Genomic DNA, 6,000 nt, shown 5'->3' with positions numbered 1-6,000 from the left:
AATGTACGCTCACCACGCGGTCCACTTCTGTCGACGGCCGTGACAGAACTACCCACCACCAAAGGACCAAGCAGCGTGGGAAAAAGGAGGACTGGACATGGGAGGAGATCCTGACCGGAAAGGATCGCCTGCGGTGGGAGGAGGTAGAAGCAGAGAGGAAGGCGGAGGCAATGAGAAAGAGGGCCCAGGATTACACAGGGTCACGGCTGGCACTAAAGACCGGGAGGCCACTCCAAAAATATTTTTGGGTGGGGGCACATGGGGAGTTTGGCTGAGTCAGGTTGGAGACCTGAGCCAACTCCCCGTGCTTTTACCGTGGCGAGTGTCGTACTGGTCAGGCACCGTGTTATGCAGTGGAGCGCACGGTGTCTCCAGTTCGTGTTCACAGCCCGGTGCGCTACCGTCCAGCTCCCCGAATCGGTCAGGCTAGAGTGGGCATCCAGCCAGGTCGGAGTGTGCCGGCTCAGCGCATACGTCTCTACGGCCCTGTGCACTGTGTCTCCGGGTGCATCTGCACAGCCCAGTGCGTCCTGTGCCTGCGCCCCGCACGTGCCGGGCCAAAGTCCCCATCCAGCCAGGACAGGTTGTACAGGCTCAATGCTCAAGACCTCCAGTGCGCCTCCACGGCCCAGTGTATCCTGTGCCCGCTCCCAGAGCCAGGCCTCCTGTGTGTCTCTCCACTCCAGTGATGATCCATGGCACGAAGCCTCCAGTGATGATCCATGGCACGAAGCCTCCAGTGATGATCCAATGGCAAGAAGCCTCCAGTGATGATCCATAGCAAGAAGCCTCCAGTGATGATCCATGGCAAGAAGCCTCCAGTGATGATCCATGGCAAGAAGCCTCCAGTGATGATCCATGGCAAGAAGCCTCCAGTGATGATCCATGGCAAGAAGCCTCCAGTGATGATCCATGGCAAGAAGCCTCCAGTGATGATCCATGGCAAGAAGCCTCCAGTGATGATCCATGGCAAGAAGCCTCCAGTGATGATCCATGGCAAGAAGCCTCCAGTGATGATCCATGGCAAGAAGCCTCCAGTGATGATCCATGGCAAGAAGCCTCCAGTGATGATCCATGGCACTAAGCCTCCAGTGATGATCCATGGCACGAAGCCTCCAGTGATGATCCATGGCACAAAGCCTCCAGTGAGGAGTCATGGCACAAAGCCTCCAGTGAGGAGTCATGGCACGAAGCCTCCAACGACGGCCTCCAGTCCGGAGCCTCCAGCAGTCCGGAGCCTCCAAAAGGGATTGTCTTATGGGGACACCCAAAGGACACTTTTGGGAAAAGAATTCTAAGGGGGTGCCATTTGGGATGCACAGCCCAAGACAAATGAAGCTTGAAATAGTGGAACATACATGTTTTGTATCAGTAATGCCCATTTATAAATGTAGATGGCAAAGATTTACAGAAAATACAGTACATTTAAAGTACACTTATCTTTGCCAAACAAGCAAACAAAGTTTGACCCCAAACTTTGATGAGTGCGACGACGATGATGATGAGTATGAACTGTTGAAGGCAATTGTAGATTGCTGATATGATACATCAGTGGAGATGAAGACGAGCGCAATGAATCAGAGTATTGACGATGATGACAATGAAAACAACAGGGATAATGACGACAATGACAGACTTAAGACTTAGCACGTACGACAGCAACATCTCCCTATACATTACCTCACCACCATACTGTAACTCCATTAGCATATGGGCTAATGGGCTAACACATACAGTCAGGTAGCCTGCCAATTTGTACCGGGATTAGCCAGTCAGATTATAGAGAAGCCACGAGACAGCCTGAGAGGGAGAGGATGTAGTGGCTCCTGAAACAGGAATGGCTCTCGGTTCACTGCCAAGTTAAGGGATGATGTGGAGACCATGTTAGGGCACTGAAAAAGACACGAATAGGTAACGAGAGAGCGAAAGAAAGAGCTCAGAGCATATATGCTGCATCCACTCCTTACACTGTCAGTGAATTGCAAAACTCAAACACACACACACAGACACACACTGTGAAGGGAGCATTGTGATCAGTCATACTCTACTTTCAGTGTAGAGTATGGGGGGCTGACAAGGGATAATATGTGATTACATATTATATTGACTATTTTGATTATCATTGTGGTCATAAATTCAACATGAGATTTGACATTTTTCAATTGGACCTTTATTTAACCAGGCAGCTATACAGCACTCCTATCTGCAGAGTCATCGTCTGGTCTACATTTGTAAGACCACGCACCGGTGCTGGCATTGCCTGATGAAATTACAAGCAATACAAGTAATACAACAATGGTCTGCGATAGTATTGGTCTTGGGATCTAAGTATCATTCATCTTGGCAATCTACAGCTAAATGCTATCCATGTGGTAGCACAGCTAAAATCTCTTTGTCGGAGCTCGGTTACAGTAGTTGGAGACAGCATGGCACAAGTTAACCCACTGACACTTTTACAATACACCTGTATCTCTAACATTGCGATGGTGTGGCTTCTAGGCTAAACTCAGGCTAAACTAGGCTAAACAGCACATAATTAATATCTGCTGTTTAGATCCAGGAACTTCTACCAGCACACTGTACGTAGTATCACACTAGTGGCTGCCTTGTGGAACACTTCTAAGAGTGGTGTAAACTGGCTTTTAAGGAGGGGGCTGTCTTCAAAGAGACTGAGCTAAAGGGCATGATTGTAGGCTATGAATGTATCAGAGATGTACATTCTCTCAACTTTCTAACCATTTCTCAGTACAGAGGAAGTAGTGGTAGGAGGTGTTGCATGGCGTCTGTGCCCTCAGACTGCTAGCTCATGCTGGCTAATGTAACTGTTTTTGTTAACTGGCTAGCTTACACTACTGACACAAGTTAGCTAACTTCCAGAATTCAAAACCATTCGATTTTTTGGTAGCTTAAGCAAGCACACGGTAACTAGCTATCTAACTTCACTTTTATGTGCACCATTCAATTTTAGTTTACTGGAATTAGCATGTTCAGTCTAGCCAACTTTCATTGTTTTTACTATGTTTATTCTGTTTTTGTTAGCTGGAGCATGCGCATGCTAATACTAGCTCCTTAACCTTTTACTGCTTTCACATTTCAGGGAAGACCCAGAAACAGTGTCAAAGTATCAAAGGTTTATTATTAGAACAGTGGCAGGCAAAACGACAGGTCAAGGGCAGGCATAGGTCAGTATTCTAGATCAGAGTCAAAAGGTACAGAACGGCGGGCAGTCTCAGGGCAGGCTGAGGTCAATAATCCAGGGCGGTGTGACAAGGTACAAAACGGCAGGTAGGCAGAATGGTCAAAACCAGGAAAACTAGGAAACAGGAACTATAGAAAAAAACAGGCGCAAGGGGAAAAATGCTGGTCGGCTTGAAGGACAAAGCGAACAGAGAACACAGGTATAAATGCACTGTGGGTAATGGGGAAGATGGGCGAAACCTGGAGGGGGGTGGAGACAAGCACAAAGACAGGTGAAACAGATCAGGATGTGACAACCACAGTGGGACAAATCACGGTCACACAGAGTGATTCTTGATAGTCTTAAAAACAAAAGTATACACCGCACAGACATGGTTATGGGCTTACAAAAAAGAAGACACCTGTACCATGTCAGATATAGAGTTGACATTTATTGAATTTAGAGTTTGCATCCCAATATTACACTGTATATGCATCACAGAAGTCTGAAATGTAGCAAAACTTTTTGACATACAAACACCAGATTTTCATTGTAATTTTTTTTTTTAAATGTTATTAATTATGAATAAAAAATATTAATAACGTTTCACCCATGGGGCCAAAGAGTGCGCTTTTGGTCATTGACTGCAGGAAATGGCTAGCTGGCTGTTTTGTTTCTTCTATGTGACAAAACTATTTGATTTGTGTTAGCTTGGGACAGCACATGCTAGCTCATGCTAGCTACTGTCTTTATGTGTCAAAACCATTTTTTTGAAGTTGGGACATGCTGTCTGGTTTATTTTACTATAGGTCCCCATTATTAGATTTTTGGTAAGACTTGTCACCATGACAGTTGTAGCGTATGGGTGGTATTAGCACAAACCCAAACCCTGCACTAATTGGAAAACACAGGCTTTATCCACATGCCACCCACGTGCGGCCCAACTCCAAAACATCCCCGAGGGGTGTTCCATTGTCTGCATGGGCTAGGGGGTTAACATGTGGGCTCACCTACTGGGGTGACCACCAAAGACCCACAGAACAACTTTACCACAGATCCGTCTGTTAGACAGGGAGGATTTGAGCCCAAATCCCATGGATCAATAAAAGTGTCTGCTAATTAGGCTGGTGGAGAAATTGAAAAAAAGAAGGTGAGGAGGAGGAGGAGGAGGAAAAGAGGAGGACCAACAAATAGAACACCCTGTGCTGATTCAGTCGTGTCTGGGCAGAGGACAAGCCCCAGACAGACACGCTCAGGGAGCAAACCAGGTGAAGAACAGGTGATGAGGTTTCCTGACTTCACACATCATTAAGTAACACAACATCTCTCTTAGTCCCTCCTCTCTCTCTCTCTCTCTCTCTCTCTCTCCCTCACCACTTATTACTTGGCATTCTCCAGTCCAGTGTTAACGCAATTGGTTTCTCTGACCCCAATCCTCCCTACCTCCTCCTTCTCCTCCCTCCTTCTTCTAGCCATCATCATCACTTTGACCTAATTCTCGATATTTAATCTGCTTCTTCTCCTCTTTCGGACAGCAAATCATCCCCCTAATTGTCTTAATCCTGCTCGTCTTTAACTGCCCCTCTGGGCCCTACACGTGCTCTGCCGTGGGGATGGAAAAGAAACATGATAACTCCTCATCCTGTCAATTACAACTGATCCATAATATATGAAAATTGGACTGGCGTACTTTAGATCAAATGAGTAGCATATAAACACATTTTTACTGGTGTTTCGATTGATTTAGTTATTTGATAGACATTGGTAATAATATGGGAATATTTTTTATGTGGTGATAACATTTTAGGAATTATTTCAGCGGTGTATTTCATTTAATAATGAGTGAGATGACGTGAGAAAAGGAGGTAGGAGGAGGAGACATACCATTCAAATCATGCTCTTGGTACTAAAAACAAAAAATGGATTTTGAGGAGAAAAACAGAAGTACCGTACCAGCAAGGTGTGGAATAAGACCTTCTGTCGCAATAATAAGGGACCTCTAATGTATGTCATGTGTCTGTCTGTCAATCTCCCTGAAAAGCAACGATAGACCTAACCAGATATAAACACATTCAATACTCCCATGGCTGACTTGATGTGATCTCTAAAGGCAACACATCTGCACATTGTCCATTTCTACATGAGGATTTTATCGAGTACGACTCTGAGTTGTATTATGGCTTCAGATCTAGCGTTTCTGAGCCAAAGATATTAGCATTGACTACTAAGCAGATGATCACCAATGGAAAGGTTAGTGAGGGCTCCCGAGTGGCGCAGCGGGCTGGTTTGATTCCAGACCCTGATTTGATTCCAGGCTGTATCACAACCGGCTATGATTGAGAGTCCCATTGGGCGGTGTACAATTTGTTAGGGTTTGGCCGGGAACGGCCGTCATTGTAAATAAGAATTTGTTCTTAACTGACTTGCCTAGTTAAATTAAATAATAAATAAAAAAGTTATTTGTGAAGCTACACATCTCCCTCCTTCCTCTTTGATTGTGTGTTACCTAGAGGTGTGAAGTTTACGGTTAGTTATTTTTGGCTGACACTGGTCTTATGTCATCATTGGTGGGTAGAGACACTCCTAAGGAAGACCGAGTGAGCTCTCGCTTTTTCTTCCTTAAATGGTCAATTACTTGGTGTATGACTTTTCAATCATAGAGCGGCATGTCTCAAATGCTCGGCTATGAATACCCAACTGACATTTACTCCTGAGGTGTTGAACTGTTGTACACTCTATATCCACTGTGGTTCCCTTTCAGTCGGTCACTCAGTAGAACATCAACGACCAATCATATTCACCTGAGGAAAACTGAAATCACG

Source organism: Oncorhynchus kisutch, linkage group LG14 (assembly GCF_002021735.2).
Source record: "Oncorhynchus kisutch isolate 150728-3 linkage group LG14, Okis_V2, whole genome shotgun sequence".
NCBI classification, from domain to species: Eukaryota; Metazoa; Chordata; class Actinopteri; order Salmoniformes; family Salmonidae; genus Oncorhynchus; species Oncorhynchus kisutch.
The sequence above is the reverse complement of the archived record's forward strand: the minus strand, read 5'-3'. Positions refer to the sequence as shown.